The sequence below is a fragment of the Branchiostoma belcheri genome, unplaced genomic scaffold (genome assembly GCF_001625305.1).
Source record: "Branchiostoma belcheri isolate BF01 breed outbred unplaced genomic scaffold, Haploidv18h27 scaffold69, whole genome shotgun sequence".
In the NCBI taxonomy this organism is placed as follows: Eukaryota; Metazoa; Chordata; class Leptocardii; order Amphioxiformes; family Branchiostomatidae; genus Branchiostoma; species Branchiostoma belcheri.
This window is the reverse complement of record NW_017804342.1, coordinates 1,260,641-1,269,784: the sequence shown is the minus strand read 5'-3', so window position 1 is coordinate 1,269,784 and position 9,144 is coordinate 1,260,641. Positions and strand designations below refer to the sequence as shown.

The window sequence follows — 9,144 nt, the reverse complement described above, 5'->3', positions numbered from 1 at the left end:
CCAGGTCCTACACAGGTTAGCTCCTCGGCTCCAGGGCCAACATGCCTCAAGGAAATTACTACCACCAGCCCCCCCCCCTCAGTTAGGCCAGACTGTTTCCATGGTCTACATAAGCAAGTTCCTTGGCTCCAGGGCCAATATGCACCCAAGGAAATTATACCACAGCCCCCTCAGTTAGGCCAGACAGGCAGACTGTTTCCATGGTCTACATAAGCAAGTTCCTCGGCTCCAGGGCCAATATGCATCCCAAGGAAATTATACCACAGTCCCCCTCAGTTAGACCCTGGCTATAACTCTGGGCCTAGCGTGCTGTGAGTGTGGCATCCAGACTAGACAATACCCCATTGTCACGTCTTTTGTTTCGCACCTGGTGAACAATAGAGATGGTAACACGCCATGACTTTGGACGTGACGGTTCGCACGTTATAAACTACCTCACCACAGTTTGGATTGAGATATTATCTGACTTCCACCTCCGCACTCAATCATCTGATAATCATTACCTTTCATCGTCATCAGTGATGTTACCGCTGGTCATCGATAAATAATTATGTAGTATGAATAAATCATTTTTCCATTGGATATATGTCTTGTATTGCACTAGAATGCAATAATTCATTTTGAAGATCATCTAAAAAGCCTACGGTATTCGCAAGGGCTGGAACTAATATTAACGTCACATAAACAAAATCTACAAACCAAAATATTGCCACATTAAGTGTTTCCTCTTAATGTATTAATTTAAATTAAGGTTTTACTAAATTAATTCCAAATAAGGCTTCGATTTCCTCAGTTCGTGATCGAAATTAAAATCAGCGTAGCCAGTTTTATCACTCTTGAGAGTGATAACCAGTTACAATATTAAATCTTTTTAAATAAAAGTCTCAAAACACCTGCGCTATATGTGCAGTATACATGGCCTCCTTTAGTCGATATTGACCATGGTAATATCATGATTAATATCAGCCCTATACAGAGCTATGTACAGCTCTTTCATATAAGTCATAATAGTCAAAAAGAATTATTCATATGCAGACATTTTAGTGGCGTCGTCTGGGGTGAAGTTTGCTGAATGATAAAATCTTCACCGCAGCACAGAGAAGCTCCCAACTGAAAGAAGCTCTCCGAGATGTATGTTAAGATTAAAGTATTTCCCTCCCCACTACAGCCTTTCCTGTTCGGGATTTAGGTGCGTTTGTCATGGGATGAACATTGAGCGTGTGGGGCTATAAAACGTCCCAATTATTTCTGATATATTGCCTCAGGGAGTATTTGTTGTTCTTTCTTGGAAGTAATTGTGGGCATAAATTTGTAACGTTACTGTTTTCCTGATTTCTTTTATAATCTCTCCCCGTGTATGCGTAGAACTATCAGAACTGACGATTTGACTTAAAGTGTTAGCCTCTACAATATGCTTCAGGAAGCGCCTGGAAAGAGTAGAAATTAGCCAAATAGACAGATAATATGGTCCGCTAGGGAGTACAGTTTGCCACTCCCGAAGCCTGGTAGAGGCTATTTAAGTACAGTAACAAAAATAGTTGATTTAGTGGAGAGGTCTTGTCATAGTGAGAAACAATTGATCATCAAACGTTTTCTTTACATTCCTACATGGTCGACGTATCTTCAAAGTTCGATCAAAAAGCCTTGCAGTGACACATTCCGTTCAATATTGATGCTATCAGAGATGCATATCGGTATGTTTAGTGTCCACGCGGGATTGAAACAATTGCCAAACGCAGCAGGATCCATCATTGATTTACATTTAACAGCGTGGGTCAGGTCGCTGCAATTTTCTCCGCGATGTATCGTAGACAGCCGTATTTGCAGTGCGCCACGTAGCTGTACAGACATGCAGTCAATAAGTCAAAAGTGCATCTCTGCATTGTTACAAGCTTGACGCCTGAAAAGTATGTAATCCCTGCCTGGTATCCAGCCTATCGTGGTTGGGCAGGCTGTCTCCGGGGCTCTGATAGTTTTCCCCCGCCCAGCTCTACTGGCCGTAGTCGCCTGTAGGAGCTTTGCAACGTTAAGAGAGTTTTGCACGCCAGGACTTGACCGGCTAATTAAACTTCTGTTGTTCAGAGCCTACCGGGGAGGCTAGCTGAGTAGAGCAGCGAAAAGCTCCTGCAGCCCCGCCCTAACCACGAAAGACTGGATACCAGGCTAGTGAAGTTGTTGCATCCGAGTGACAGATGTCACTGCTCCCTGGATTTGCTGATGCATCCCTTCATCTCCTAAGATAATGAGAGATTAGGTGCACATTTGCAATTAGCTGACTGTCTCTGGAGGCGTCTGCTCTTTCGAAAAGCCTCTGACATACCCTTCTGAAGCTGTCGAGGAAGTCCACATCTGTTGCAAGAGAATAATGATGAAGAATAAACACCCTCCGACGTCCGGCTGTAGCTATCAATGCCATATTCATATTCTTCTGAGATGTTGATGTTCTGTGACAATGATAACTGGCTAGGTATGCGCATACGTATTGAAGGTTACAAAACAATGTGAACATTCCATTTGGGCGATAAGTGTTTATCGTTCAACAGTATACACACCTCACATTCTTTGTTCCAATATTGTATGTCATTTCGATTCAGCTATTCATCATATATGAAGTATCGTTCAAATAAAATGCTAATAGTGCAAATATTCTTTAGACAGTTATTGATAAAAAGTAAAGTAATATCTATTCAAACCTATTCGTTTGTAACCGTGTATCAAAAGACAAGCAATGTAAGATGAGCTGAGTATTCCTTAGATAGATTAACTTCATTTGTACCAGGCATTTGCCGCGGGAAATCCACGAGAAAACAATTCTTCACAGGAAGATATATCGGCTTGGGATCCGTTACAGATGAAATAAAACTGTGTATTGACTGAATAAGTTCCAGAGGGAACTCATTTAGTGCTAGTTTCCAATAGGTGTGTACGTGTCTGTGCACAGTAAACAGGCAGTAGGGCCCGCGGCGTGCAAGCCAGAGACACATTTCGGCAGGGAAATTAACAGCAAGAGAACAGAAAGCAAATTAAAAACGCGGCTACACTGGAATTAAAGATAGGCTGATGTCAGTAGAGACTTGCAAGACGTGAGCTTATGCTATTGAATGTGTTGTGACGAATACATAACAATCATTATGTCAAGAATTCAATACGTTGACATATGTATATGCATATGAACATAGGTGTCAGTATTATCGTCAGTTTTTTGAAGGCATGCATATTCTTATGTATTTGTAAATGCATTATATTTATGCATGCGCAAAAATACATATCAAAACTGAGAAAAGTTTTCATACGAGTATCTATGTATTCACAGTGTGCATTGATCATTACATTCGTAACACTGTAAAAGTACGGTAAAATCGATTTTTAATGGGAGTAGGACGCAAATCCCTGGGCTTAGCAGCGCTTGGTGCTCTAATTACTGTCATATGTCAATCTGTCAGTCACAAGTTCAGGGTCACGTAGGGAGGCCAGATTCCGCGATACGACAAATCGTTATTGCGATAAAAACATGTAGTCGTAACTTGTTGAACCTGATAGTCAGATAACCCATGGATTTTGATATATAAGTGCAGAACGCATGAAAAATAATCGGCAAATGACTTGAGTCAGGCAGTTATCTTCGCCTTTGCATTACTTGAGTGAAACGCTTTTTGAATATAATGAACTTAAAGTTTCGCTGAACAAGAGTTTGTTGTGTGCGTATGCAAGCAGATGTATACGACTTGCCATGTAAAATTTCATCTATTCTTGCCAAGCTAGGAACCATAGGCAATGTAAACCTTTCTGTTTAAAGCACATATCTGACAACTTATAACTTGCTCTTGTTGAACTGGATCAGAATTTTCGACGAAAATCCTTGATGAGCCACTAACCCCGTGCTACTGTGAGCTTATTGGTAACGTAATGAATCTATGATTTCCATGTTTCTGTTTTCCTCCTTCTGCTAACCAGTCCCAATCACCAGATTCATCCCTCGTTTACGATCCAATTCCAGGCAGCCCCCGATTCATTACCCGGCATCATTCTAAGTCCATTTGGGACCTCCGTCATCCAAGTCGTTACTGCTGCCTAAATTGCTGTCGGAGTTGTTAACGTTAGATTGCTTCCGAAAGTTACAACTCCTACATCTAAATTCTTCGATTCGTTTTGGTAGTCTATAGAGGTTGCAGTCCTGTTTATGGAATATTGTACAAGTTTGTGTCATTAGTATGTTTCAGAGCAGATTCTGTATACCGTATTCTTAGTAGGTCGTAGATTTCCATGAATTAGTCAAAATGTACATCTCATTCAGAAGTGTTTCCCTTTTTTAGTTTCATATATAAAATCTTCCATTTATATTAACCATTGTCATTGACAATTATATGTACACCGTCGCTAGCTGCTGCCGGGATGCATGGCATACTAGTAGTCTCTTAGAATAGACTTGATTGTATTGATTACGTTGTCATACATTGTACCATGTACTACTGTCGAACAATAAAGTTCATTCATTCATCTTGACGAGGGTTATTGGAGTTTTTTAGGCAAAGCAACCGCAAAGGAAAAGAAAGTAATACCTCCGAGGAAGGAAACATCATTTTCCCTTAGTCGCATGTGATTCTAGCAGATTTCTACTTCCATTCAACCAGTGACAAGCACATGTACAACGCTGTTTCTGCCGCGAATATCATCGCATTGCCGTTAAGCTTGACGAGTGCTGCGTGAGTTGAACTGCCAAACAAACTCGTTCATCCTTTATGACTCTTCCCTGCAGGACTTACCTAATGATATGCGCATATTGGCCTTTGTAAAATCTATTACAATACACGGTTTCGCATATTCGAGAGGGACGCAGTATGTGGAAAGAAACTGTTGCTGTAGAAGGCCTTTGAAACAGGAATTTGAACTGTTTGATGTGAAATTCCACTTAACCATTGACAAGCACATGTACAACGTCACTGCTGGTGCTGCTGCCGGTATCTCGTCCCATTGCCATTCAGCCTGGGTTGTTTGAGACCAACGTTAACCACCAAACAAACGCGTTCATCCTTCACAACCCTTCCCTACAGGAATTAACTAATGATATGCGCATATTGGCCTTTATAAAATCTATTACAATACACGGAGGTGAGAACTGCGGGGCGGCGCCGACGGGAAATAACCCAGGAAATTTGTCAGCACCTCCGGAACCCGGCGGGGTTGTCAGCACCGTGCTCAGCCGGAGAGGCGCGTCAGAATATCGCCTTGTTGAGGCTCATTATTCGCTTCCGCATCATTTGTCATGTATGATATTGGCCCACAGCGTGCATATTCGGCACTGATGCGCATCTCTCCGCTCAAAGTCTTAATCCGGTGTCGCATTTTATATTTGCTGTAAGACACGGTCGCTGCGCTGAATACAAACGGCATCGATTCGTTCGGCAATAATGAAACTTTGTTTGAAAGTTTGTAGCTCGTATTTGTCTTTTGAGTAGTCGAATATCAGATAGCCCAAATATTTGGGAATGCTAGATATGTCAACAGAATTTCTGATAAAGAACCTGTTACTGTTAATGTTTCTACCAGGAATTATCTATATATCTATATAGAAGGATAGCAAAGCTAAATAGATAAATAGATATAGTTGAATATAGATGGAGAAAAATAAATAGATATGTCAGAAAGAAACTGTAAGTATACATTTTACCACCATCATCACCATTTATATACCTATATGCATGTTAACGTTTACCCTACGCCGTTCTGTAGCATATTTGTGACACTATATCTTGCTTAACACTAAAAGCCTGTCTGAACAATATGTTCAATTTCGTCATCCCACAAAAATAGCTTCATGAAAATTCATTCTCCCATTAAACTTTTATAGCGTTCAGCTACTCGTCATCAACATGCTGTCAAAGCCCATTATTTCCTGATCATTGAACACAGCTTGCAGATATGCCAGTCTTGTGGTGTGACAAGTCATTTGATGTGTCATGTAACCAGCTGTCTCTGCGCGCCTGTCAAGGTGGTGCGCTACATCTACATCAAACGCCACCATGCCCAAATATCAATTCAAATAGAGAATATATCATCAATATATATCATCCATATGGTACCATATAGTTGAAACAGGACCCATGCATACATAGATCTTGATAAAGCTGAACAACTGGATTGATACAAGGTTTATTGGACGTTTCTATTGATCTTCACCGATGAAGATCCCTGTATAGTAACAGAAACGTATAATAAAATCTTGTATATATCATATTCCTGGATAAGTTACCTTTATACACGTAAGGTCCAGACATGTTCAGCTTCTGTCTGCTCAAAATTCGATATAATCAATCTTGAAATTAGCCATGCTAATTATAGTGAGGAAATGACATTAGGAGCCGCAAATAAGATTAGGCTGTTTACGTGACATCGATGTAGTCTCCGTGTAACCGATTTAGTTTCCTAAAGATAAGGATCCTAGGAATCCAGCTATTCTGCAAGATCTGTCAAGCGTTCTACTGTGAAAAATATGCTGAGTTCCAGCATACATTAATATAGATATGTCTAATATAATAATAATAATCGATGTGAGATTTTCATTTTAGTTGATCTTTGATCTCAGTAATTGAAGGAGATAAATTGATATTGAAGTTTCCCAATAAAAGTGCCAAACCATCTCTATCAGTACTAGGTCTAACACTTTAAGAATGATATTTACAGAATATTACAGATTCAACATAAAGTATTGCTGAAAAATGGATACATGTTTTCTGATATATAATAAAAGATCCAAAATGAAAGTATAAATTTGTGACAGAATGTGATTCTAATGGTTTTTGTTTGAATCATTCAGATGAATACATGTATAAACCAACCAATGAATTAAAAGCACTGACGTCGACACCGTTGCTTATAACGTCACAAATAAATCTGACGCCAGCGCAATTACGCACTTGGACGCCTTTACTTCCTGGCGAAACTTTGAGAAAAATAGAGAGGAAAATAGCTCGTACGTCAGCGCAGACGTGCGAGGCATGTAGCCAAACATCACCCGGGAGCCACACGAGTTGCGTGCTACTGGAAACACTCACGATTGACATCCTCCCATGGCAGGGGCAGCGGCTCCGAATTCCTTCTCCACCCCTACTGGTGGAGAAGGAATTCGGAGCCGCTGCCCCTGCCATGGGAGCTCGAGGATGACGATTGAGGAGGGTCGGGATTACTGCCAAGGTCATGGACGAAGAGTCAACTTCGTTAGAACCTTGACTGCTGCAGTCCGTTACAATCAATGTAGCCAATCAGACCGGGTCATTCTGCGGAACCTGCGGTAACCTGCCGACGTGCCGGCACGCCCAGACGGTCTGTGATCTATGTTTAATTGTTACAGGCGCAGTCCTGATGGAACTGCAGAGATAGTTCATTGACTGTTGAGACACTTCTTATTTCTATCGGATTCAAACAACACCAAGCTTTTGCAGTATGTTAACCTCCAGAACTTTCAGCACATTAACAGCCGCAAGTTACTTTGACGAGAAGTCACCTTTAAGTACACTTTAAGTGCTCTATGCGAGCCCCATTACTGTTTACTGATGACCAGTGTAACGACAATGCCATGGGCATCAGAGATAGATAGCAGTCCTCATTCAAGTTTTTAAAAATTGTGACGCTACTCAACCTCCAGACCTTTCAGCACACTAACAGCCGCAAGTTACTTTGATGAGACGTCACCTTTAAGTGCACTTTAAGTACTCTATGCGAGCCCCATTACTGTTTACTGATGACCAGTGTAACGGCAATGCCATGGGCATCAGAGATAGGTAGCACTCCTCATTCAAGTTTATAAAAATTGCAACGCTAATACAACTGCCAAAACTTTTAACACTTAACAGCAGCGAGTAACGTTGATGAGACGTCACCTTTAAGTGCACTTTAAGTGCTCTATAGGAGCGCAATTACTGCTCACTCTGCTCAGATTGCCCGTTCGCCCGGTGCTGCCGGGTGTCTGGTACCCTGAGGAGCGCCTGACGCGGTTATTGATGACTGTAATATCAGGGTATGTGCGGGGTGTTACCGCAGGGGGAACCAAGCCTATTTCTGTCGGTTCCAGCTGAAAGCGCACCGGGCCGGCAGTTAGCGCGCCAAACTTTCACACAGACGTCATTAGAAAGTCTCTGCTGTGCGATTACGAGGTTCTGTGGCCGTTATGACTGGTTCCAGCACACTAGACACTCATCGGGGACATGTATCGATAACAAGTATTTGATCCAATGTGCCATAACGGTGCCATTTTGTACCGTATCGGGACAGGTTGTATTGTGTCCAGAACCGTGCCAATCTAGTTGTGCGCTTGGGGTTAGGGTTACGGTTAGGATCAGGCACGGTTCTGGATAGTATCCCTGTATTATTGAAGAACGTAGATTTGTCCCAGACACGGTTCTCGATACACAATGGCTATCCAGAGCCGTGCCTGAGCATGGTTCTGGATAAAGCACAGTTTATATTACAGGGTAATATAAGTATAGGCGGCCTCTATTTCAATGAATTCATTGTTTGTATGATATACACGTTGCTGTCACATGCAAGATACTATTGACATTAATTTGTGTGCTCTTATATGCAATTTTGTTTTTTGTTACGTCGCTATCTCCCACTATCTACTAACGATTTTACATGTTTATGTGCTGGTGATTTTTGAATTGCCCAAGGGGAGCAATTTACACCAAAATGAAAAAAGTTGATAATCTGTCTCCGATCAATAAGCATGCTTCGAAAACTACATGATGATGATGTCACTTCTTGCTGAAATAGCTCAGTACTATTTTACAATCTGAGTCAGCTTTGCAGGTTTACCACAGAATACCTAAAACCTACATCCATAATCTCCTGGCTCCCTCTAAACCATTTGAGTTATTACGTCTCTATGCTTCCGTGCGGCCGAAATTGCAATATGGTACGGTACAACAAACGACAGTCATATTCCACATGACTCTGCGGTCACCGTTATATATTCTCTCTTTACGATTGACTTAGTTTCCCACTTTACTCGTGCGTGCACAGAATCATCTACCAGACAATTCAATATGGTACGGTACAGTATTGTGTGGTATGGTATGGTTTTAATCATTGAACCAAACTATTGCTACGTGTGCAGCAGACGCCAATGATATTCCATTATATCCCATT

The 9,144-nt window shown here is 41.4% G+C and overlaps 1 protein-coding gene across 1 annotated transcript in view; it reads left to right on the top strand.

Annotated features, from left to right (window-relative positions):
- Positions 1 to 9,144, top strand: part of LOC109484140 (high affinity cationic amino acid transporter 1-like) — a 17,242-nt gene that overhangs the window by 1,398 nt on the left and 6,700 nt on the right. The window lies entirely within an intron of this gene.